This window comes from Corvus cornix, chromosome 1 (assembly GCF_000738735.6).
Source record: "Corvus cornix cornix isolate S_Up_H32 chromosome 1, ASM73873v5, whole genome shotgun sequence".
Lineage (NCBI taxonomy): Eukaryota > Metazoa > Chordata > Aves > Passeriformes > Corvidae > Corvus > Corvus cornix.
This window is the reverse complement of record NC_046332.1, coordinates 70,297,469-70,325,461: the sequence shown is the minus strand read 5'-3', so window position 1 is coordinate 70,325,461 and position 27,993 is coordinate 70,297,469. Positions and strand designations below refer to the sequence as shown.

At 36.8% G+C, this 27,993-nt stretch overlaps 1 long non-coding RNA gene across 1 annotated transcript; it reads right to left on the bottom strand.

Moving 5' to 3' along the window:
• Window positions 1-2: 2 nt before the first annotated feature.
• LOC109146033 lies at window positions 3-8,441 on the bottom strand. The gene is made up of 2 exons (XR_002047794.2): window positions 8,341-8,441; window positions 3-1,995 (listed from the first exon to the last, which is right to left on the bottom strand). It is a non-coding gene; the product is annotated as an uncharacterized LOC109146033 (long non-coding RNA).
• Between the last annotated feature and the right edge of the window lie 19,552 nt (window positions 8,442-27,993).

Genomic DNA, 27,993 nt, shown 5'->3' with positions numbered 1-27,993 from the left:
TATTACAAGGATCACAACATTATTGTTTTATTGTTTGCACAATGGTAAGTTGCTCATATGAACAAACAGTACACATTTAGAATTAGTTTCACAAATTAATGCATTATAAGAGTCCAGTGGTTTAACATATTAACTATTAAAAAAGCAGTATAAAGGAATACAAACATTAGAGTTTTGACTGCAGCCCAATAAAAGTTTAAAAACAGATTGAAATCAAAATAAACAGTAAGCTTTATTTTTCTGTGACATTAAAAAAACACATATTCCTTCCTCAGAGACTGCTCACAAAGATGCAAAAACATACAAGTACAAAAGTGAAGAATTCTGTACTCAGTTTCCCTTAATTGTATCAGATTAAGTGACATACCAAACATTTGTCAAAGAGCAATCACTGCTGAATGCAGACACTTCCAAAACATACAAAATAAGTAGGTATGTAACTACTTATTTAGTAACTAAATAAGGTAGTAACACTTTAACAATAGAAAGCAAATGACAAAACCTCTACATAAAATCAACTTGGCTCCAAAGTTTCATGCTCACACATCAACCTGGTATCATTATTTGCAAAGAATCGATCTATTAGTTCCTTCTTAAGATATTTTCCCAGATATTCTTTGTGCAGACCAAACTGGAGATGCAGAATAACAAGCTATGATGTTGCAATATGTGAGATTCATAAACTACTGCTGCAATAGCTCTAACCTTCAAATTACATCATTTTTCTCCTCTCTTCTTGAGCAGCAAGCTACTGTACTACACCTTGTTTGAAAGCAGATGCCCAACTGCTTTTAAGGCAGTGCTGACGAGAAGCTCATGAATCAACTTGGGTTTGTAACACCTAATTCAGGTTTTCATTAGGACAGCACATCCTCTCTCCCTCAACTGCAGGGAAAAGCTTATCCAGCCTGACAACTCCTGCTTGCACACAGACCTTGTGGCATCCTGAGCTTTCAGCTGAAATCCTGCAGTGCCCTACTCTTCAGCTCAGGAGAAAAAAGAACAGTTTGGGAATACTATCTATGAAATGTCTGTGTTGAAATCTCAGATTCTTCAGAGTTGGCAGCTAAATGGGTCAAGAAAAAGGTTAAGAAAAACCAAAACAAGAACAAACCAGCTGCTAACTGCTATCTGCGAAGCTCTATGAAATAGTAAACATTGTATTTCAGCTGGTTTTAAACAACAAAACACAGAAGCAATGATGACATAGCCTGGGACCCACTATTTGAAATTCCTAGGAACATCAAGCTATGGGACCACAGGGCAACATGGAGAAACAGAACACACAAAGAAAAGGAGATCTGTCTATGGGGTAAGGTATGCACATCTGTGTTTGATACATATATATCTACACATACATACACACAGACATGTGCACTGTACTGTATATATTTACATTCACATACACAAAAACACCCTGAAGTAGATTTAAAAGCCATATCCAGGAGCAAAAGATATGAACTCTAGTGTTTGTACTAGAATATATATTATCTGTACAAAAAAACCAAATATGCATATATTCACATGGTATAAAGTTTATTAACAAAAAATATTCTGCTACTAACGTTAGGTTAAATAGATGATTTTACAAGAATCTTTAATAATAATGCAGTATGGAACATTTCTAAAACTAGGGTCCAAAATAAAAATACATTAACAGGTTTCTATTCACAAGAAAATAGCTGTTCATTATGATTTCACTAGGGAAAAGTAGCAACATTTTTATAAATCTCCTGGGATGCAATTTAATTAATGCATCAATCTAGAAAAATAGACTTTTCAGATGAACAAAGTTGATGCACTTCCCCCTCCCTAAAAGGGGGGCCTATCTTTTCCCTTGCTTGTTTCCAGCTGGAGATTTCTTCAGCTGAAGAAGTCGCCCTCCTGTCCCAAAGCCTGCAGATGCAGGATTAGACACCCTGAATGTCAGGCCAGCTGATGCTGTGATGCCAGGACTGCTGAAGTTAAACCCAGATGTAGTCGAGCTCCCAAAGCCTTATGGGGGAGGGAAAAATATTTTAAAACATAAGTTATATCAGGATTGTAAATTTGTTCTCCTTGACGTTTTGAACACCAGCCACTTTATTACCAGCAGTTGTAACACTTTATACCAACATGGATCAACAATGGTAAATCACTCTGCTAGAGTACTTGGACTTGCCATGACAACTTGGATGTTGCAGCACTGACACAGACTACCTCAGTGAGTGCAAACAATTATATCCTAAATCACAAGTCTATTATGGCATTATCCATACAAGAGTAGCACACAGAAGTCTCACTGAAATTGTACAACAGAAGAACCATAATTCCTCAAGTTCTCAGCATAAACATGCAATGCACTCCTAAGGTGGGAGGGAAGGCAGAAGATACAGGTGGACCATGGACCACTCACTTCACTCACAGCAGAGAAATGGCAAAGCTGGAGTTGGAGTGCTCAGCCTTCTTCCTACTGACTTGGCTACCTCTGCCTGCCTTTGTAACATACGTGGCACAGACAACACCTTAAATGTGCGGCAGAAAAGGTTAAAAATCCTTGCCAAATTGCTTGTATTTAAAAACACCCTTTATGACAGACCAAAAAACAGCACTAGAAACAAAGCTTTGGAAAAACTGAACGACTAGCTGAGCAAATTGTGCTATTTTAACTCCTCCACCCTTTTCTATTAAGGTAAACAAACTGAACATTTGATTCAGCTATGAAACAACATCAGTTTAAGAAAGTCTTTCTACAGTTTCCAGGAACAGTAACACTAACTCATTTCACTTTCTTTTACAAATTTATATCAGTTATGCACAACCAACTTGGATAATAATTGCAACTATTAGAGAATGCTAGAAATTTCTCAAAGATTACTTAATAAGAAGCAGAACTTCATAACTTCACTTTTTGTTGTCTCAAGAGACCACAAAATAATAAGTATGACATGAGCCAAGTTCAGATTTTAACAAAGAGCTTCATACAAGTTGTTCCTGAAAACCTGCAAACAATTAAGATAACAAGAAAAATAGGTTCACAATCAAGAGAGAGTATATTCTCAATATGCATTACTTTATATTGCTTCATTAGTTCTCTAACAGACAGCTAAAGCAATTCTTTGGTCACATCAGTATCTTCAACTCAATGCCTAAAATATTTTTGGAGTACAGAAAGAAAAACCCAACTGGTTGTCTCATCGGAATCCTAAAGTAGCTCTCTCAAGCCTGATGTCTTCTATTCTCTCATTTGCTGCTGACACTCTGCATTAAGAACTACCTCAAAACATAACATGAAACTCTTTTTCCTGCAATGTCTGGACTTGGGTTACACACATCATATTGTCAAAAAAATTCATCATTAACATTCCAGTAACTCACAGTCCTCTGGCATGCGCATGGAACTCATTGTCAGTGTAATGGTTGTGCATATCTAGAGTGCGACTGATGATAGTGACTGATAGTGTTCATTTGGGTCTTGTCTAAATTTTGTGGGTTAATTTGTCTCTCATCCTAGGATGTAAGGGGTGAAACACATGCAGGTGTTCTTCCATTTCCCTGATAACTCTGAGTCCCAGCTAAGATGTATCAGGGAGTCTCATGAATGAAAAAAAGTTATCTTTTTACTTCAGGTATGTGAGATAACAGGCAAGCATTGCTTCCCATAGAAAACATCATGAATGCCATTCATAATAAAGCTGCATGTGACGTATCATGTCAGGAGCTCAGCAGGCAAGAGTACAGTGCTCATAAATTACCTCCACCTTGCTGCTTCTAGATGCAGGGATTATTTTCAAGCATGCAGAGAAGGCAGCCTATGCTTTATTTGAGTAATATTACAGTAAGAGATGCATAAACTATGTGATAGAAGACTGAGAATAGTTAATTTAGATACAGCTTGGAAAGTAATAGCTGTTAGAAGTGACATTAAGGGCAGCCATAAAAGTACAGAAAGGCAGACGTGAAATTAATCTAAATGGTTTTCTCCAGTCATGGCAGCATAACAAGGCCAAGGTACCAAGTTTTGTTAGAAGTAAACCAAACCCTAAAGCTGAGCACTGAAATGAAAAATCTTCAAGATAAAAAACTTGAACAAGGTATACATTGAGTCTGATTCCTGTTGCAAGAAAAATAATCAGTCACAGAATAGCTCAGTTTAGAGGGAAGACTCACAAAGTCTCGAACCATAGGTACAATGTGATCAACAATGTCCTTGCTGAAATTAGTATTATTTATGTGCGAACAGTGATTTTCAGGAAGTAAATGACAACCTGCCCTTCAAGGACACAGCCTTCACATCTCCCTGAAGGGTGTTATGATCACACTTTATTCACTGGGCTTGTGCGTCTCTGCTTCCGTCAGCCCTTTAGCTCAGTAAGCCAAAGATGAGTACGCAACTCCCCTTAACAGTATTTTTTTGGTAGTTTTAATACTACAGGGAGAAAAAGCAGTTCATCACATGGCAACCTATTCCTGCTTTCATCTTGCATACCACAATGGGTGCTCTAGATCAAAACATATTTCAAGAACAGCTTTGACTGATTTATTAGCCTCTCTAAATAAAAGTTGCTCATGGATTATATTAAGGTCTGTTTTTCAGCAGTATGAGTGCATCCAGCCATGATCCCACTTGGTTATCTCTTATCTCATTTACTGAGGCTGCAATTCTTCAGTAAAAATAAGTCTCCAACAAGAATTTTCAACTCAAATCTTCAAGGTATATTTAGCATGTTTTCACAAAAATTGCATTTATACACTCTCCCTCCTCTTAACGTTTTATTAAATTGTTAAGGAAATTCAATGGTGATTTTTCCCTTTTCCTGTTACTTTAAGAGTCTTAATGCCCTTTACAATAGCCCACTCACATTTGCCTTTTTGGTTGCTGTTAAATGAATAAGAGTAGGAATTAAATGGGACTTGTTTTGGAGTCAGCTTTCCACAATGTCTCTGTGTGTTTCAGAGGGAAGCGTGAGACACTGTTCCATCTCACAACTGTGTACACTAAAGGAACTGCCCGAAGACTGAAGCTGCTCTGCTTTTCATCTACTGATAAACGCAATGACCATTCCTGGACCAACCCAAATTTGCTATTACAAGATGCTCAAGGACTATCAGAGGACTCAGAATTTTCTCCTCACACAGACAACCTGAAACTGAGAAAAGCAGTAATAGCACTAGAAACATTTTCACATCTTTTAAAGCAATTAAATCTAACTCATAAAAATTAAACACTTGACAGAACCAATTTGGGGATCTTTAATTTTAATTCTAAGATAAGATCAAACCAATGGAAAACCTGTGGAGGAGACCTGGGGCAGCCTAAGCAGCCTGGAACAGTGTGTGTTGGAACACACACTTAACTAGTGCTCCCATACACATTAGTCTGGGAAAATACTTAAGTGCTCATATCTAAACCCAAGCAGTAGCAGTGAATTCCAGAGCCCAGATTCAGAAACAAGATGCAACCATTACACAGTAATATAAACCAGTATATGCTTTCAGAATCCTGTAAATGGTATTGTTCCAGTTTGGGCAAATTTAGAAATACATATATCCTCTGAGAGAAGGCACAACCACCCCTCCCCCACCAGGTTCGGGAAAAAATAAATTTTCCTCGAAGGAAAGTGAAGAAGATAAAACTATTTATTTAACAAACACATGGGAAGGAGAATAATGTTAGATGGAAAAATCTTTCACTGTAGAGGAAAAAAACCTGGGAAAGTGTTCGAGTCCTCCCTTTGGTCTCCTCGGAGCTGGGGCTTGGGCTGGGGCCAGGCCCTCTGTGCCCGGTGGAAAGTCCTCCCGATGTGCTCTGATGTTACAGCAATCAAGCAGTCCAGTAGAAAAGGGAGAAAAAAAAAATCCGAAATTCCAGAGAAGGAAATCCAAAGTCCAACTCTCAGTCTCTCTCCGGAGAACAAGAAACTGAAAAAAACTGGCCAAAAACTGACTGGAAAGCAGCAAGCCGGGTGCTTCTTCCCTCCCCTGCCCCAGCTGGGGAAAAAAAAAAACCCTGCTATCTTTTTGTAACCTTGAACGAGCTGCAAACTGCTTTGAGAAAGTTTTGCTCAGTTTTTTCCTTCCCCCTTTCAGGCTCAGTTTAGAGGCATAGAAAGGCACAAAAATTAATTTCTGGGCATAGGCGGCGATATGGGATACACATCATAAGGTCACCCCAAGACAGGTATCTAAGAAAGAGGACACAATAGATTAAAAAAAAATATATATATAACCTGGCTAGCCTCAGGTATCATTCAAACCCATTTATACACCCTTGATGCCATGAAGATTTTTTGCCTTTTCTTTTATACCCCTGTTATACCTTTTTACAACTTCTGTATTCTTAGTGCTTTCCCCCTACATTCTTGGACTTGTTTGTCAAGCTGAGAGACTAAACATTTTAGAAGCTTCATAGATAGATCAGTGTGCCCCAGACCCCAAGGTCCTCTCCAGAACACATTTTGTAAACTAAGATAGAACCATCCAGGGGAAGGTTCCTTGGGGAGGGGGTCTCACTAGAGCCTCTCATTGGGGAATCTTTGATAGATATGCTAATTAGTAAAACCTATAATGTTATACCAGATCTTTTGGGGGGGCATTTTGCAGGGTGTATTTCAGTGCATTTGACCTGGACGTGTGCACCTAAGGATCCTTAAAATAAATACCAAGGTAAAATCCCTTTTTCCCTTCTAACCGTGTATGACTCTTGATTTTAAGACCAGGAAAAGGCATCACCCTCAATAAAATTAAAGATCATATGCAATCCAGATACTATGTGACATAATGTTTTGGATATAAAAGATAAAAGTTAGTGTGCTTCTGGGCTACCAAATTTTTAATAGTGGTTTCTTTTCTATAATCCCAGTCTAGATAAGGATTTCATGACCACTTGGTTTTCTAATCACAAAATGACAGAAATTACATTTAATCTGTTTTTATTCCTGGTTACCACTTTCTGTAGCTGAGACTCTTGAGATAATTGAAAATCTTCATTTTATTGGGTGCAACCCCCTCACTTGCAAAAGAGAGACTGACAGCAGTGGCTTCATGACAAAGCCTGGTTTGAGGGAAATGATATTTAAATTGCCTCTGCACACCACCACCATAGCTAAGACAGACTTGCTATTTACTTTGGCTTGATACTTCCGTAGTGACGGGCAACTAAGCCATACAAGTAGTTTTCTAATTCTATTTAATATGTTGAAACTAAATTTTTAGCTTTGTGATTCAGCAGCTTGAAACACTGCAATGTTATTTATATATAATAGCTAATTTAATATAGGCTTAGGGACAATAAACTACAAGATAAAACTTTAAGCAGTGTAAGTCTTCCAGTTGTTTCTCATATTAAGAACTAAGTAAAAGAAGGTTAGTGCTTGGACACCAGATACTGTAAAGAGAGTTCCATCAAGAACCTTACTAGGCTGTTAACATTCATGAGCTATTTCCACCATGTAATACAAAGCTTAAAGTACTTTACAGGTCTGACAACTCATCACTAACCAAGGAGAATCCAGAACAAAAATCATAGTGCTTCCTAGTAAATACCAGCAAAATTCTGTTTTCTTTTAATAGCAGTTGAATAAACATTTTTCTTGAGACATGATCCTCCTTCAATGTGCCACTGAAAAAAGATTGTAAGACAGACTATAGAAAATATTTGATTAGTAAGAGCTTAGTAAGCTATTATTCCTATTTAAAAGGTAAATGGAGATGCCAGCTATATTTCAGACATCTGAGTTAAGGAGCAATAGCATCCATATTTTAATTTTATCATCCCCAACAAAATGAAACAAAAAAAAGACTAAATGAACACTGTGTATTTCAATTGCCACAGAAATGTTTTCAAAGTAGTTATTATAATGAATTATGAATGTATACAGAGATACAATGCATATAACTTACTATTCAAATAGAGTAAGCATTTATATGTTTTTAAGGAAACCTCTGAGCTTCTAGAAAATAATTTTAACTTTATTTGTAAATACAGTAAGTCAAATTACTAGTATATTCGTCACTAATTTATATATGAATTTCAATTAGTAACTGATGCCAATGCATTCAAGTGACAACTGTTTTCCTGTGTATGAGACTGCATCTGATCTCTTGCTTCCACTCCTAATTAGACAGACACCATGAAATGGGAAACATTGATACTTGGTACTGTCTACATAGGAGACCTTCAACAAAACCCAAAAACTTATCTGAAAATGTGTATCTAGCAAGTAAATAGTTATGTTAATAATGATAGACACATGCAACTTTAAGCACATTATCAGTTTCTTGGTGTGAGCACAGCAGTTTAATTATAAGACTTGCTTTAAGAGAAACTTGATTTTTTGAATTCAAAAGAAACAAACCAACCTGCCCTTAGACTTCCTGATGGTTTACTTGTAGTTCCAAACCCAAATGATGATGCTCCTGTGGCACTACTTCCAAAGGCAGAGCTACTTCCAAATCCTAGTAGAATAATAGTAAAGACATACAACAAAAAAATTACAGACACAGCAATTAAAGACACATAGGTTTTAGCTGAGTATTCTAAACCCAAACATAATTCTAAGCATTATTTCGTAAACAAATATTCCTAAGATAATTGCCTGAAGAGTGTTTTATTCTTGACACAGCGTTGTGTTAAGAAAACAGTGCAAACTGGAAAGCATTGAGAAAAATACTACCTTCAAAATCCAAAACATTTATCAAACAGAAAAAACTAGACTACTGCTCACAAAGACAATATCCAACTGCAAGAGACTTAAAGGGATAAGAATACAGAAAAAAGGACTGAAGGAAGGGAAAGACAAGTGACATACCTCTGTAATAGGGAATACTAAGTCTCTTCTCCCTGATTTTTTTCTGTGTTTTATCCAAATGTTGTTGAAAGAAAATATATAAGGAATAAGTAAAATCCCTAAAGGTTTAATAGAAGAGTCAGCTTGTACTTATATTTCTCTTTTCCACAGAACTTTTTCTTCTGTTGCGTATGTTAAATGCTATTCTGCCCCTGAGAGCCTTAAGAGCTTGAGAGACAAATTAAAATCAAGTTGATTACAAGGTATAGACTCCAGACTTTCTTACGGTTTATTTGGAATGCATTTCTTTTTGTATTGTCATAATACAGGATTTATTATCTTATGGTATCAGCATATCTTGCATCAAAAGGAAAACCTTTTCCTTTAACTATAAGCTGCTACTTTAAATTTTCCTTTTTGTTTATATTCACACTCCAAAACACCTTTATTGCATCATTCAGTTAAACACCAAGTCTGAAGTCTCATCTCCCACCATTTTGTTAGAAGCATTTGCTCTGACAGCAACAACAGGCTACAGGGTGTTTTATGGAAAGATATTATCTTGCCTTAGAGATTTTTCAAACTAATATGGACAAAAGCAGGCTTGATCTGACTGGAAAGCTGTGCAACTTTATTTCCTGGCTCAGACATTCACACTGCCTTGACTAATAGTAACAGTTGAAAGAGCTAACCAAAACCTCTAAGGAACTTATATCTAAAATAAGATTTGAAGTATAGGAGAGTAAGGATGAGAGTCAGCTGCCTGAGCTTAGTTATCTGGAGTAGCTTTAGGCACTAATGGGGAAGTCTTTTAGATTTCAAGTTGCTGGTCAGAAAGATATGAGTGTCCTCTAAGTCTTCTCTCATACCTGTGAGCTATGGGTGAATATTTTGCATACCTAAAGGATCTCAGATGACATTGGGTGCCTATTGTAGGCAAATAAATAATGTCCAAAAACATGATTGATGGCAATACAGTGGTAGAGAACAAGAAAATTGAGTACGTACCTTTCCAACGTACTGCAATTCTATCTTCAGTTTTTTTCAAAATCCTTCTTATCCTTATGGGAGATTTCAGCTTCCCAGATATCAACAGTATATGCGTTTGGAATTATGTGCAGACTAATTGTTATTGAACCTAGCACATCAAACAGTAGGATATTTGTGTACATATGGTATTGCTTGATGTAAGACATGCACACTCTCAGAATATTTGTAGTAATTGCAGAGGCCAAGAGCAACCCACCAAAGGTTTTAAAAATGCAGTTCAGTAATATGTAGAAGTGTGATCCTCACAAGAAACTCATTAAGTGAATCATAAAGTAAAGCCAAAATATCCTATGCCCTACTGAGTCACCGTACATAAATATGTTGTTTCAATACAGCAGAGACTGGTTTCTGTTCACAGAAACAGTTAACATTTACTTTTGATAAAGCTTCATTGTCCTGGCATTTCTAAAACCCCACCTCTGAAGACTTCTCACCATCTTCACTTGGATGTCTCTTGTCCAGAGGAGAAGAAATATCTTTTTCCCCACCATCCCAAGTTTTCACATGCAGAACCAGCAAATGCAGTTTCCTTCTCTAAAACTCAGAATGCACCTCAAAAAGACATCTAGTTTAAACCCCTTATAGAAAGAGTTATAAACACATATAGTCAAAGAAAACTTTTTAGGACCTTTTCTAGTCAAGTTCTGAGTGTGTCGAAAGGATGGATATTCCACATTATCTGCAGGAAATGCAGCATGGTTTTTGATTGCTGTTAAAGTGACGCCTCTGATTTTTTCTTTTACTGAGAATTTTCCATGTTCCAACCTGCATCTGTTGCCTTTCATTCTTCTGCTGTGAGATTCTGAGAATAGTTTAACTCTCTCTTCTTCACACTGTTTCCTTAAGGATTTGAAGACAATAATAAGATTCCCCTTTCAGCTTTCCCTTGGTAAGGTTGAACACACCAAATTTCTTCATCTTCTTACATTTCATGTGCTCCAGCTCCTGATATTGGTGGACTCCTCTTGTACTCCCTCCAGTGTGCTAATGTCTTTCCTGGAATGGGTAGCCCAAAGGCAGAATCAGCAGTCCAATGCAATCTCACAAGTGCTAGAAGGGAATAATGCATCCTTTGACCTACTGGGCTCATTCTTGATAATTCTTCCCAAGGTATATCTGGTCTTCTTTACTGGAAGGGCACATTCCTGACTCTTTCAATTTATTGTTGAGCCTGGGCCTTTTTCAGAAATGTGGCTTTCCAGCCAGTCAGTCTCCATCCTGCACTGTCACAGGGGTTCCTTTCTTCCCTAGTGCAGGACTTTGCATTTACATTTGGTGATCTTCGGAACCTTTCTACTGGCTCATTTATTCAGGTTGTTCAGGTCACCCTGGGTGTGGAACCTATACTCCAAGAGTGTCTGCAGCTTCCCTCAGCCTGGTACCTTTAGCAAGCTCATTGAGGGAGCAGGATAGATCTTTAAAAAGTTGCTGAATGGTACTTATCCAGTCGTTGAACCCTAAGAGGCATCACTAGTAGTTGTGAGCCAGTTACTCAGTTGATCTGAATTCATTTTGCCACCTGCTTTACTATCCACTTCTGTCCTACACCCAGCCCATACCGTCTTGGATCACAGAGAATACCACTTAAAACTGAATTGTTTTTGCAAGCAGGCAGCCTGAATACTCTGACATCCACAACCAAAAATAATTAATCACAAAATACCGTATCTTGTTCCTGTAAGTCTTGAAACAACCTAGCAAGTGACAAGAGTTTCAGTATACTATTGCACTGAATTTTTCTGTCTAAAGTGAAGACAGTATATTTCACAAATGATGGATTAATACACTGGCAGACAGGTGGAGAAAGGTATTTTCTACAGCTAAGCTACCTGTCTTAACAATGGCATTCAACACAAAAAGCTGTGTATATAAAGGACTGTCAATTGGATCACATGAGGCTGTTGCAGGATATTATTGCAGCGAGTGGTTTTTTTTTGTGGGTGCATTTAATATAAAGGTTTTATAATTTTCTCTGAAGGACTAATAAAGCTTCAAATATTTTCTCTTTGATAAAATAATTATATAACTTCATGCTGTTGATACTGGAACCTTCATATAAAATTCAGTTTTCTTCATAGTGAGTTGGTTGTTTTATTATTTTGAAATAAAGAGGAACACTGAGATTAATTCCTTAATTTGGAATGCTACATGAAAATCACTTTCTATAGTCAATGCTGTGTTTCTTCCCACTCCATTTTTTGTACTTCCAGTTTTCTCTTTTCTTCTATATTTTCCTTCATTACGAAATATTTAAGGTGGATTTTCAGATTGGAGTTATGTGTCTCCTATCTTTCTAATTTTTAAAAGTATTGATATTGCTTGAACTGTAGGTCATTATTTACTTTGTTCTTTTCAAACAATATTAATTTGTTGCATCATTTTGTCACTAACTCCAAAGTTCTGATACTAATGAGAACATTATAAATATTATAAACACCTCTTTCCCAAGCAAGACATTACCACATTATAATATTGCCTTACAAAACCTGCAGTGGAGAAGAAGATGATTCTAAATATCTCCATGCCAACAAGTTACTAGCAGAATTCACATCAGCTTTCTGAATTTTGGGTTAAACAGAGAAGCTGTTAAGCCCATATTTATCTGATTACATTCTGAATTAATAAGGCAGAATAGATTTTGATCCCTGTGATTAGTTTTATTCATATGAACTTAATGAAGTGCACTCTGATCTGCTGACCTTCTTCAAAATTCTAACCAATTTCAAGCTGCATTTATAAATTCAGGAGAGGTATTAGTGAGATTTGGACATTTTCTTAAAGAGAGTCAGGCTCCAGATACTCTGATAGTGTAAAATAAATTTAAAAAAGAAAGAAACAGCCAAACAAACAAAGCCCTAAATTAAAAAAAAAAAAATACAACATTTTCCTACAAACTTTTAATATTATGATGGCATTTCATGCCTCCTTTTCTGGCCACCATCAACAGTTCTGTTAAAAAATACTATACATATTTATCATTCTTGTGTTCTCTTTGATATATTGTCTATGTCAACCTTCATGCTGGCGGAGAAACAAAGGTAATATTTTACTGTATTAATCAAGAAAATGGACAGAGCTTTCCATAGCCTACCAATCACTTAAAAAAGGAAAACAAAACAAAACAAACAAACCCCAAAATAAACAAACAAAAATATTAGATTACAGGCTCTCAAATATTTTACACTTGCAATTAATAAATCACAGCTTTCAGTAAAAGTCTATTGTGTACTCTGTGGCACTTGATTAGCAGAGCTTTTTTGCTTTTTGGTTTGTTTTTTTTTTTAAGGAATGCTCTGTTTAATGAGAAGGTGATAAATAAAAGAATAAAGAAAAACAAATGATGCACAAATGTTAGAATGGAGAAGTTGTCAGTAAAATACATTTATTTCTCAAAGAGTTAGAGCAAATGTTTCTTCTACAGCCAAGGCATGCACAGAACACTGTGACTTATGCGAATGTCCTTGGCAAAAGGACAACATTATCTGCCTGTATAGGAGATTTATTTTAAGCTGATGATGCCAGAAGTAACCGGACCCCAATGAAACAACACCACGATGAACAATCCATACATATGTGTGTTTACCCCAGAGTAAAAAGCAATTGCAGTTTGATCAACTGATTGCAGTCCTCACCTGGGAAATCTGAAATCACCACCTGTTGTTTTCTTTTGATGCCAGTATGACACACTTCAGCTGATTTCAGCAGAATATAAAACAGCTTTGTAGCCCAGGGAGGGGTTGGGGGAAGATTATTCACTTGTACATCTGCATTAGAACTGTGGCAGCAGCTGAGTTTTTAAAGGAAGCATCGAACAGCAAAGGCAGGTACTCAGAAACTCTGTAGAGATTCTTAATGTTGAAAAAGTACTAGAAGAATTCTTATCCTGTCACCATCTCTAATTACATTTATATATATATATCTATATATATATATATATATCTATGTGTGTGTGTGTTTCAATAGACCTTTTCTCCAAGGTGATTCTTTTCTATCTTGTACCCCACATCAATCTCTGTAGCTATAACTGAATAGAAAAAATAATTTCTATTCCATTTGATATGTTGGTATTTTTTTTAACCTTACAGAATGTTATTTAAGTGTTATTGTGTGAAAATACAATGAACCACCACACGTGGCAAGACATTTTAGGATTATAATTTTTTATTTGTTTTGCGTATTTGCTCTACTGAATGAGAAGCAGAAAACTAGCAGATTTTTCTTTCATGGAGAAAGGGCTGTTAAATAATCAAACATCACGAATCTGCTACAAAAGTACATACATTGCCCAAATAGAGCCAAATAAAGAAATATAGCATGAACTTCAATTTTATATAAACTAAGCACTTCAAATCTGCAAGATTGCACAAACTTAAATATACATTTCTAAATAAATTATTTCATTATGGAATGAAATGGAAACAAAATCCACATCATTATTCCATTTTTTCCTTTTTATTTGAAATATATATATACAGTTCCTGTTGTCAAGTGTATGTTAGGAGAATGTTTGCATTTTTAACTTTCTGAAGTGAACATGCTTGATAAGTTGTGACTTTTTGAAATAGAAAAAGAGACTAGAGAATAGAGCTGTTCAAAATGGATCCTGCAGTGCAATACAGCATTTATTTCACCATTGTGGTGCCATTTCATCTTATGACACAGACACTCTGTAGTAAAAGTCTTGGAATAAAGACAAGTGAGCTAAACCAGTCCTCCTTCGACTGCAGTCTATTAGCTGTACACTCCCCTTTGTAAATAATAGGATGACACTTTAAACATTTACACAGTCAAACATTAAAATTACAGCTTCACAGTCAAGGTGACAGATGGACTGTCTGGTCACATAGCAGAGATAAGAATAAACCAATTTTTTCCAAAGCTCAGTTTAAAATAAAAACAAAATCTAAAATACAATAGCAAAAATTTAAGCCGATTACATATATAGCTTTTTATAAGCTTTACTCTGGATCTGAGGCAATCAAGTATATCTAACCACTGTAATCTAGTGGTGAATAAAGATTGATTGTAGCAAAGCAAGGTCTTTGTCAGGTTGTACTGTGTGGAATTTGCTGTATGTATGATTAATGTGCTAAAGGTCTGAGCTGAGCCTACAGGCTTCTTGCTAGCTCTTACTGCCATCTACTGATTAAACCTATCTTCTTCCTTCTTTCTTTATTTTTGGTTTGGTTTTTTTTTCCTTCTTGATTGCTTTTCTAACCTTCTCCAGAGATGTAAGTCTCAACAGTAACAGTCAAAGTCAGGTTAGAAGCAATGAGCCCTGCTACAAGTTAGCTGCCATGCTCTTAAATCCAGGACTAGATGGGAATGTACTTTTAGAAATTGATAAAACCATTTCTTGTGGGTTTGTGCAGAATAGATAGTTTCTTCTGAAACTTCAATCACGTTAAATGGAATATTATTAAAATCTATATTTCATGTTTAAAAGCAGTCTGCACACTGGGAAAATTAACATTACAGAAAAGTAACCTTTCTTGTAAGAGGAATAGATACTTAAATCACAGCTCTGTGTGCTATGATTAGAAATTGTTTCTAAATGTACAAAAGCAGTGTTGAATTAAAACCCCAAACCTGGATGATTAGTTCAAAACCAAGAAATATGGTTAGAGATTTTCAAAGTCTGTGGAGGATATAATTCCAGATATAATTACAGTGGGACAGAATACGGTATCAAAAAGTAAAGCAAGCAGCAGCTGTTTTTGAAGGTTTGATAGGGTGTCATGGGAGAAAAATGAAAAAAATCTTAAGAGCTTTGTTTTCAAGGCATATCTGCCCCTTTAGCTCCTCAGGTGGTTCACCTACAACATGTGCAAGAACTCGGCACTTCAAACCTCACAGGGTCTGCAAAACGTTTCTGAGGATATCTAACGAGCTCTTCATCAAGTCTACAAATTAAAGCCTTTTAGCTGATCATGCTGATTTCAATAGATTGGAATAATTTGAATGTTTAGATACAATAGCACTTCAAGTGATATGGACATACCAAGTGGACAAAACTGACTGTTCTTTAACACAAAACAAAAGATGTTTAAAAAAATGGGATTTTGCAGTGTCTCTTTAGGAGAGAGGGAAAAGCTCCAAACCAACCACATCAAAACACAACACCTGATATTTCCTAAGCTAAAACCTCTCATAAGAGATTTAGAATAGTGTATTAATCACTCAGGGTTTGTGAAGGCCAGATGTGCCCACTATGGGGCTTTTCTTTTTGGCCTAGTAATATCATGCAAAGGTTACTTGAAGTGTTTTCTGCTCTTTTAGAACACTTTTTGCATAATTTTTGTATAATCATTGTGATTGACAATGCAGGGACAAAAAAAAAAAGTCAAGATAAAACTCAGAAACTGTGATGTAGTCAGTGTATTTTTTTTAATGACACCAGTAGCATTTGACCAACTATAATTCATCTACTGCAAAGCACTCCTGCTTTGTTTCTCAACAGTTATGATCAAGTTCTCATATTAACTTTAACTCCATTAATCCTGCTGCAGTACCTTGATGAAAGAAAGTAAGAATTTAAAAAATTGGGTGTTAGAATCAAATCCAGAACTCATATCACTGAACTTCAGATGACTCCAGCAGAACCTTCTGTGTTTAAGAGTTTCTACACTAGTTAAAGTATTTCTAATTCCTAGCTCATTTTGCTGAGAAATAGACCAGGGTGAACCCTGCTTGCCAGACGACCACTCGTTCTTCACTTTCTCTTGAATTTTTTTTTCCCTTTCGGTTCCAGACTTTAAGAAAGATTGATGAGAATGCTGAAAACATCTCCCTCTCAGCAACAATCCAGGAATTCTTTAAACGTCTGCTTCGGCCAAGTGCATAGTTCAGAAGAAATCAGTAAGACTGTTTACTAGTACACAAATAAATCAATGTTTAAGTGGTTTTTTTTTTTTTTTAAAGTCTTGGAATTATATCATATATTTTCTCCTTTGTAATGCACACCCATGATTCCTGGGTAATCTGGTAATAAAAAATATCCTCTCCTTCCTGTGACTTCTCTCTTATCCTCAGAGTAACATTACTCTTATCACTCATTGTTTGACAAATAGTGGTAATCATTGCAGTGTATGTTCCAGAAATACATCCCAAAATCATCCTATCCTGGCATATAACTGCATCACATTTAAAAAAACTCTACATTTAAGGTAGCATTTAGAAACCTTTTAAAGTTGTCTGGTTAAAGCTGAATGTCTAGCTTCTTCACTAAAGCCCCTAGAGGAAAATGTTAAACTTTATCATATGCTTCCTTCAGCCTGGAAGATGCATTAAACATAATAATTTCTTTAAAATGCAGTAAGACTACTGATTTTTCTCTTACTGAGTTAAAATTGCTTAAATTATTTATAATGGAAATACTAACACCATCTCACATACAGTGGCATGAACATGCTGCCCTAAAAATTATGGTCCTGCTAACTTGTTAAACTCGAAACATTTGCCTAAGTTGTAAATTACTTTAGTTTTTAAGTTTCAGTATTTAAGCACATAGGTAACAGTATTAATGAGGTGGTATTATTATTCTTGCAGGTTAAAGTCAAGTTATTTGCATTTTGTATACTCAAGTAGTAAGATAAAATAGTCCAAAACAGATGCATGTATCTGACAGACCAAAGCAGAATACATTTTACATGTATTACTTCAACTGCATCAGAACTGGAACTTAGAAAATATTCCTTTAGGTACTATGGATGCTGGATTTATTTGCCATAATATATATATGCTGAAAACTAAAGGTGGAACACAAAGGAGAGAGTGAAAAAATGGGTAGAGGTGTCTTTAAAGTTTCCAGTCTTCTGAGGGAAAATTATCCAGACTATCTCCATTATATACTGAATGCCCACCCAGCTGCTTGCTCACACCTTCTGCTAGCATGACAGCAGGAGAAAATAAGGCAAACAAGAAGGAAAAGGTCATGGATTGAGAGAAAGATGGGGAGATCCTCAATTTGTCACTGCAGGCAAATTAGACTCTACTAGGAGAATATTAATATAATATATTACTGATTAAAAGAAAAATACAATTGCTAATTTGAGTCACGGAAAAAAGAAAAAGACAAAATTCTTTCCTTTGCTCCTTTCTAATCTCAGCTTCATTCTTTCACTCCTGATTATTCTACCCTCATCTTGATCACTGCAGGGAATAAGAAATGGGGGTTGCAGTCAGTCCATAACACCTCCTCTCTGTTGCTCTTTTCTCCTCACACTTTTCCTCTCCTGCAGTGCGGGTTCTTCATTAGCTGCACTCCTTCAGGAAAAAAATATCTGCTCCATAGTGGGTTCTCATATATGCTACAGATCCTGTCAGGAAAAATTCTGCTCTAGCTCAGGCTCTCTATTGGCTGCAGTATCTCCTGTGTCATGGAGCACCTTTTCTTTCTTGGCCTCTGACCTTGGTGTTCCCTCTGCCACACCTGCAGGCTAAAGTCTTCCCATTTACACCTATACAAATAGTAAATAACTATTTAATATTACTATCTAATTTAGTAAAGATGGCAATGACACCATATCTCACTCAAATCCATGCTTTGCTCATGCTGAAACCTTTCATTCTAGCACATAAACTGTGTCATCTCTCAGAAACCTAAAAGAAAAGAAGAATTAAAATGTTTTAGGTTACAGATCTTGTCTTTGTTGTCTAATATTCAGAGTCCTAACCATTGATTTAATTTTTTTTTTTTTTTTATGATCCAGAAGACAAGCTTTGCTGATTATTCAGAGGGTGATTAAGTAAGTTATTGCCCCTGACTGCCAGGCCTGTACAGTTTTCTCAAGCGATTATTTCCAGTGAAAGGATAATAAAAATATTATATGAGCCTGCACCTCAGTCCCATAAGGTCATGCTTCAGATTTGTATTTGTAGTTGATGGAGTAAATTCTACACAACACTGAAGTGAAATGTATGATGGGGAGATTGTGATTCCCACTTTGTTATCCCTGAGGTGTGGGTAATAGCGCTAAGATTTGGTCATATTCGTATAGGTCATTTTACAGTGACTATCTTGCAATAATGATTTAAAAACTAATGGACATCTGAACATTTCATACAAATAAAAGACTAGCTCATCAATTCTCTGCAGCTTTCCAGAAATATCACTATGAAAAATTGCCACAACACTCTTAAATAGTTGTCTTATTAGTACCTTGTCAACACCCAAATGCTCATATAATTTATGTCCTATAACTCCTAGATTGTTCTATTTTCCACTGGAATAGAGTTAAGTTTCTTCTTACTAACTGGTACAGTGCTGTGTTTTGGATGTATTATGAGAACAATGCCCAAATATAGAGTGTCCATTTATTACTTAGATAAAGAGTACTGTATACAGCCTAATAGCATATCTTGCAGGCCAAAATAAGGTTTGAGAATACATCTAGGCAAATCTGCAGAAACTTACTAAGCCAACTTTATCCCTCTTTGAAGAATTGGTCTCTCTATGTGGATTATGACAGGAGACTGTGATCACAATCATAAGGATAATGAGTGTGTAAAGCTGGGTAAGATGAATTTGTGGCTGTGTGACTTTGCTCAAATCTTTCAGAAAGCCTGTGACTGAACTTGGATTTGGTTTAATATCTAATATACTAATTTACTAGTAATTAAGTGAGATTTCTACAGACATAAGAGCATCACCAAAAACTGCGCTTATTTTTCATGTCAGTAGGTAAGCTTTGCCTCTCCCCCTTCATACAAAAGGAAAACTTTAAAAAAAAAGTTTTAAATAAGAGCTATACTGAATGACATATACACAGAGATACACTGCTCTGTTTTGTGCTAGTTTTGCATCCTAAAGTGAGTGAAGAAAAAGGGAAAAGAAGGAGGATAAAAAGAGACAGTACAGCTAAAAAATTAGACTCTTGCTTCCTGAAAGATTTGGGGTTTAAGCTGAAAATGTTAGACAAAGCTGTAGTGAAACCATCTGCTCAGTAGACTGGAAGAAGTTTGGAGTAGGGGGGCAGTGACTGAGTTAACTTTGCCACTAACAGAAAGCAACCGGGACAACTATCAACAAAAAAGTGGGGCACGACAGTATCGAGGTGTGTGGTTGCTGTTGGGGAATAAAGTAATAAAAGGGGACCAATACCAGATATCAAAGTGGGAAAACGACAGTTCTAGAAAGGACTGTGCGCTCAACTTTTGCAATGATATTGATTGAAAACCCTGTTGGCATTCGTCATTTTCTCACAACAGGTTTCCTTTGTCAATCATTACATTTAAAGGTTTTTAATGATAAGACTTAATCAGACTAGCAACAGCAATGTTGTGAAGAGCTTCCTACTTATGGATTATATAATTATATAACAAGACAAAAATTTCATCATCCTTATGAATAAATGACACTAAGAGGTATTTCACAGGACTGTTCTAAACAAGGAATACATGACATGGTACTTCAAAAACTGAGCAGTGTTAGAGATCCTTTTTATAACGAGAAAATAGTATTAAATTAAAATTAATTAACATTATCAATTATACTCTTATTTCAATGCATGTTAGAGAAAAAAATTGTATCTAGAGAGTGCATCTGTTGTATGGGTAAATACAGAAAGCATTGCACACTCCAAAATAGTTCACAAATGGTATTAAATATTAGAAAAAAAAGTAATTTAAAATGTCCGAGTGGAAAGATTTGTCTTTGGAAAATAAAGTATGGATTAAAGTACTGTTTTGCAAGAACATATCTATTTCATCAAATTCTTCTGTAATCAATTACTCAACTATTTTTCTTGATAAAAACAAACTTTATCTCTCTCTCTTTTTTATGTATTTTAATTTTTTTTTAAATATCAGACTGTCAAAATGAAGCATTTCAACAACTTTATTCCAAAAGATTCTGGTGAGTTCTGAGCAAAATATACAATACACCTTTTTGAGCAAAATCTTTCCTTCCTTCCTTCCTTCCTTCCTTCCTTCCTTCCTTCCTTCCTTCCTTCCGAATTCCTTCCGAATTCCTTCCTTCCGAATTCCTTCCTTCCTTCCGAATTCCTTCCTTCCTTCCTTCCTTCCTTCCTTCCTTCCTTCCTTCCTTCCTTCCGAATTCCTTCCTTCCTTCCGAATTCCTTCCGAATTCCTTCCGAATTCCTTCCGAATTCCTTCCTTCCGAATTCCTTCCTTCCGTCCGAATTCCTTCCTTCCTTCCTTCCGAATTCCTTCCTTCCGAATTCCTTCCTTCCGAATTCCTTCCTTCCTTCCTTCCTTCCTTCCTTCCTTCCTTCCTTCCTTCCTTCCTTCCTTCCGAATTCCTTCCGAATTCCTTCCGAATTCCTTCCGAATTCCTTCCTTCCGAATTCCTTCCTTCCTTCCGAATTCCTTCCTTCCTTCCTTCCGAATTCCTTCCTTCCGAATTCCTTCCAAATTCCTTCCGAATTCCTTCCGAATTCCTTCCGAATTCCTTCCTTCCGAATTCCTTCCTTCCTTCCGAATTCCTTCCTTCCTTCCTTCCTTCCTTCTGAATTCCTTCCTTCCTTCCGAATTCCTTCCGAATTCCTTCCTTCCTTCCGAATTCCTTCCTTCCTTCCTTCCGAATTCCTTCCTTCCGAATTCCTTCCTTCCGAATTCCTTCCTTCCTTCCGAATTCCTTCCGAATTCCTTCCGAATTCCGAATTCCTTCCTTCCGAATTCCTTCCGAATTCCTTCCTTCCTTCCTTCTTCCTTCCTTCCTTCCTTCCTTCCTTCCTTCCTTCCTTCCTTCCTTCCTTCCTTCCTTCCTTCCTTCCTTCCTTCCTTCCTTCCTTCCTTCCTCCTCCCTCCCTCCCTCCCTCCCTCCCTCCCTTCCTCCCTTCCTTCCGAATTCCTTCCTTCCCTCCCTCCCTCCTTCCCTCCTTCCTTCCCTCCCTCTTTGTTTCTGGAAGAAACTAACAGAACATGAATAGAAAGAAAATCTTGCAGAACACACAAATGAACTCCTGACTGTCTGCGTTACCCTCCATGGTAAAGATTTATCCAAAAGGAGAACAGATGCCTTATTAAAAAACAAACAAACAAACAAACAAACTCACCACAAAATACCAAACAAACTTAATACAAATAACTTTTGTTTGATATACTAATAGTCTGAAATATTTGTCTTCTAAACAGACAAATGACAATTACATTAGCATAAGTATCAGGCCAGGTTCATTAATTGTTCCAAGATTTCCACTTATTTTTACATAACAATATTCCTAACAAAAATTCATTTTCTATGCTGTTGAATAGAAAAATGGAAATACATACCTTTTGTGAGTTTGCAACACTATGAATGGATGGCAGGATTAACATATAGCTACATCTGTGGAATATCTTATTTCTCAGTGACATTTCAAGCAACTGAAAACATCAGGTAAGGACTTTGTGATCATTGTTTGATTGTTTGTTTTTAAACAATGGACTAGTAAACCCAAGAAGTGATGCAATTTTTCTCAAGCATAGGAATTTTCTGAAGGCAAGGTGGAGATTAACTTCCCATAGCAGAATTTTCAAGTGGCTGAGTTCCAGACCATTTATGATGAAACAACTCCAGAAGCAAAACTGTTCACATGAATAACTCATTGGAAGAGGACTATGTTCTATACTAAAATCTAAATATATATTGGTGCACCAAACATCTAGAGCAGAGGAACAAAATCAAGGTCTTCTAAATCAAATAATTACAAAAACAATTTATAAGAAAATTTGCAGGTTTTGGATTCATATTTTGCTTTACATATGTGCTGATTTTGGCTAGGGTAGGCCTAATTTTCCTCACGTGTTTGTATTTTGTTCTTATGCTGAAAAGAGTGTCAATAATATAGAGATCAATTGATTACTGCTGAGCAGTGCTTGGCACATAGATTCAAGGTCTTTTCTTCTTCTCCTATCACCCTGTCAGTGAGAAGGCTGGGAATGCACAAGAAGTTGGGAGGGGACACAGTCGGGACAGCTGACCCCAGATGACCAAAGGGATATTCCATACCATATGGCATCATGTTCATCCTATGAAGCTGAGAGGAGAAGTACGAAGGAGGGATGTTTGGAATGATAGCATTTGTTTTCCCAAGTCACCATTACACATGATGGGGCCCTGCCCTCCTGGAGATGGCTGAACACCTCGCTGCCCATGGGAAGTAGTAAATGAATTCCTTGCTTTCCTTTGCACATGTATGTGTGCATTTTGCTTTACCTATTAAGCTGTCTTTATCTCAACCCACGAGATTTCTCACTTTTATCCTTCCAGTTCTCTCCCCCATCCTGCTCAGGATGGAGGAAGGTGAGCGAGCGGCTGGGTGGTGCTTGGTTGCCAGCTGGGGTTAAAACACAATGTGAGGGAGAGAGAGCAGAATTAGTTGCATCAGAGTTCTCTCATGTCCATCCACTTTATCAGATTGAATGCAGTGTATTCTAAATTTAAATGTTCATGGTTAGAGAGGAAATACTTGAAGTAGTGGCTCATACAGAAAATACCAAGGGAAATTTTTCAATAAGAGTGTTAGCTGATACCACTATAATAAATCAACAGAACAGTTCACTCAACACTTCATTTGTTGAGATGGAGAATCAAGTAAAAACGTTTCCTCTTCCTGTCAAGGAGAATAAATATCCCATTTATTTCTTGGGCATTTCAAGAAATTCCAGACACCTGTACTGTTTAGATGCAACATTAATCATTTTACCACCTGTGTGTCTTCTCATTTACAGCATCTTCGTCCTTTCAATTCCAATCGCTCCTATCATTTCCTACAACAAAAAGGAGCAAACAGTTGCTGACATTATTCCATTTCTCATTTAATTAGCATAATATTTCGATTTAAAAATTATTTTTATTTTATACCTTGGTCCATTCTTCTCACATCTCTGTGTCTTGGGGTGACGTTATGATGTGTATCCCATATCGCTGCCTATGCCCAGAAATTAATTTTTATGCCGTTCTATGCCTCTAAACTGAGCCTGAGAGGGGGAAGGAAAAAACTGAGCAAAACTTTCTCAAAGCAGTTTGCAGCTCGTTCAAGGTCATATAAAGATAGCAGGTTTTTTTCCCCCCCAGCTGCGGCAGGGGAGCGAGGAAGCACCCGGCTTGCTGTTTTCCAGTCAGCTTTTGGCCAGTTGTTTTCAGTTTCTCATTCTCCGGAGAGAGACTGAGAGTTGGACTTTGCTTTTTTCCTTCTCTGGAATTCCGGATTTTCTCCCTTTTCTACTGGACTGCTTTCAACCTCAGAGCACATCGGGAGGACTTTCCACCGGGCACAGAGGGCCTGGCCCTGGGCCAAGCCCCAGCTCCGACGAAACCAAAGGGAGGACTCTAACGCTTTCCCAGGTTTTTCCTCCACAGTGAAAGATTTTACCATTTAACATTATTTTCCTTTCCCATGTGTTTGTTAAATAAATAGTTTTATCTTCTTCACTTTCCTTCGAGGAAAATTTATTTTTTCCCGAACCTGGTGGGGGGAGGGGTGGTTGTGCCTTCTCTCAGAGGATATATTTCTAAATTTGGAACCGGAACATCTGCCAGTTTGCTGTTTTCACCAGAAGTCTTATTTTGCTAATACATTAATAATAAAATAATGTTTACAAATAAATAGAATGGGGAAAAAGTGAGCTTCATCCTTTTTTGCATACAAAGTAACTGTAACCTTTCTGCCAATACTTGATTGACAGCAAGCAGGACAATATTCATGTAATTTGGGTAGCTGATAACGCACTGGTTCAGGACACCACCCAAAGACATCTGCAGATTATACTACACATTTGTGAATCTCAGTTTTCTTTTCCTGCAAACAGAAGTCAGTTATTTAAGCAAACAATATTTCATGAAGGAGAGAACAAAAATATTTAAAGGTAGGCAGACAAGGTAACAGAACATATTTAATTCCCAAGATATAATCTGTCATTAACAGTTTTTGCCTTTGGTGAGGCAGTTCTGAGGCTAGCTGGTTGCTTGCTTTCTCCTGCACAGACACTTGACTTGAATATTATGGTTGTGAAGTTTTGCTACAGTAGCAGGCATTTTGTGTGCTGCTCTTGCTCTGCCACCATTCCCACACTACAGGTCTGCCAGCTGCTGCTGCCTCTTGCTCTTAGGCAGCCTGCACGTAGCACGGAGCCCTGGCAATCCCACAGAACAGGAATTCTTGCACTTTCTCACACTACAGTATCCTCACATTATATTAATGATTTCTTGTCAGTCTCCTGAGTTTCTTCAAATTGTAACTTTTACACCCTGGCTCCAGAAGCTATTGTCTAGGATTGAGAGGCTGTTCACCCAAGGCACAGATACAAACAGTTTCTTGAAACAGACTGTTATGAACTCTGATCTTCATTAAAATATTTTTATGAGATATATGTTTCTCAAATACAATAAAACAAAATGTGAACGTATTAAGTCCCACATCTGTATTATCTTGCATTTCTCTACCAGATGTCAAAAGTGGGATCATCATCTTTTCATGCTTTCTACTGTTCTTGTAAAGGAAATACCATGTGACTTTTCCTTCAAGCCTTCCCTTCAGTTGCATAAGGCTGCAACTGAATCCCAGCATCATACCTAAACTCTAAACATAACATTGAGATGGCAATCCTGATCTGTATACTCCATGATGAGCTCTAGAAATGTGCAAGACTTGCCAGGAGCACCAGTCAGTAGGAAACATTTATTCTATTCTGTACAAAATTAGATGACAGCTGAAAGTAACACAGTTTTTAAATGGTGAGAGGAACATCACCATTTTGTTCTTCTGAATATTAGCGATTCATCTAAGATATCATTTGGGCTTATGGTAATTACAATCTTTCTCAAAGAACATGCATAGCCTGAGTTCTTACACAGCAGCAGTTTACCTTGCTAATTCCTGTAATCTGTGGTTTAAATACTGAACAAATTTAGGGGCAGGTCTAGCATTAACAAATTTAGGAGAAAGTCTAAGGTTAGAATTCACTCAAAACTAGCTAAGCGATGAATTAGATTTTTGGTGTGGGAGAACAGAACATGAAGCTTTGTTAGTGCCTTGCTTTTACAGAGGGATAAAGGATGTATTTCATTGTGTTGCAATGATGAAGACTCAGTCTGCACCAAAGGACTGTGTACAAATAAAGGGAAATTTTTAGAATGTCCCAAGTAAATATAATTATATGGGTTGATGAGAAAGCTGCACAAAAAAAGGCAACAGGCAGCAGAATTGGGAATGCATCTCAATGTCTCAGGCAGAGCTGGAAACAACCAAGAATATTGATTCAAAATCCTAATATCAATTGATTCTATCTCTAGCTTCTCTATCCAGATTACTCTTAAGAAGTACAAAGAATATAACTCTGAAAGTCAAGGTGTGAAAAGTTAGGTCTACATTGGAAAAATAATGAGAGACTTCTCTTTCTCATGAATTTGAGAATTCTCAGAAAAGGAAAAACTGAAGATAGGAAAATTTCAGGAGGATTGAAAAGTGGATATCTTAGCTTACTTGGGACTCTCTTTGTGCATCACTAGGCTTACTGCTATGTCTTGATCTTGGCTGATGAGTGGGAACAACTTGAAATTACTCAGCTAATCATAAGAATAAGCCTAAGAAACATTGAGTTCTACTGTTGTCTTCTCTATAAATGTCATAAAAGAGATAAGGGACATTTTTTCTTCTATCTTCTTTTCACCAGCTTGTGATACTTTACTGAAAAAAACACCAAAACAACAAACTAGAGAATAAGTGACCCGACCAGTTTTTGCTCAGACCCAGAAAGATCAGCCATATCATAACACAGACTGGGGAAATGAGCCAGAGACCATATGATGAACTACTTGTCAGACCAAGGGCTCTCAGTAGCAATTGCACTACATGGTTTCCTCTTTCATATCACCTTATCACCCATATCACTTTTAAGTTTTGTTTGTGTCTATGTGCATTCATTAAAAATGAGAAAAAAGGTGATTACAGAGCTAATTATTCTATTCCTAGTATATATAATTATATTTATATTCTCTGTATTTTCTGACACGTAGGCTTTGATAATACATTTTCACTTAGTCATGGCCTTCCCATCCCTCTTCCTCTCCCCTCTCCCGTCTCCCGTCTCCCGTCTCCCCTCTCCCCTCTCTTCCCCTCCCCTCTCTACCACTCCACAGATTAAATAAATGCCATTCTTATTAATCCTTTTTCTCAAAGGCTCATATTTTTATGGTTTTTTGCATTTTCTTTACAATTCACCAATTAAAAATTTTATTGATTGTTCTGAAATCTAACATTCCTTGGTTCGTATGATAATTTATTAAATTTCAGTAGAATTATTAAAAGACCCCTCCAAAATTCAAAATAACCCACCCCACCCAGCATTTAAAGTATCCATTAGGCTAGGATGAAGGAAATGTCAAACTTCCCCACAAAAGTAACCCTTTTGTAGTTTAGCTTTTGCTCTGCTAGCAGTACTTTTGCTGATTGTCATGACGTTTTGTATGCTAACCACTATAAGCACCTGCGTGAACCTACAGCTGTTTTCAGCAGTAGCAAAGGTCTTAGATCTTCCTGCATACTATTAAGCTGTCACTCATGATCAGTTTTCAGAGGTGTCTTATTTACTTTATTGATGTTCCTGATAGAACTAGGGGTTTAAGAAGCGATGTTTCTGTGGCTGCAACTGAAACAAGATAGAAGGTGGTTCTTGCTGCCCCATAATACCTGGTTTTCACCCCTTTTAGAAAAGGGCTATCTCCACTTACACTACTTAAAATCCTCTATGAACGCGTACCTGGTTCTGTCAAAATCTCTGCTACTGAAAACATTCTATTTAACATTTAACATAGCAGATCTCACAACACAGTAACTAATAACTGAGTGCAAGCATAGGACAATACTATTTTATTCTTGCACACTGAAAACCAGAGCAATGCTGACTGCAGTGTAAATTTAAGCCAAGAAAGAGATCCAGATTGCTTGTTTGTTGGTTGGTTGTTTTTTGTTGGTTTTTGGGTTTTTTCCTCAATTGAGGAATACAAAAGGGAGGTTAAGCAACAGGAGTCTGAACACCTGAAAGCTTGCTTTGTAAAACACCTGCATTATCTATATAAAACCACTGAAAGTCATTGGATGGTCTTGTAAAGCACTGTAGTAGTTTGGCTGGGGCAGGGTTAATTTTCTTCACAGTGGCTATAATATGGATAATATGGGTCTATGTTTTGGATTTGATTTGGATTGGCTGAACACAATGGTGATTATAGAGA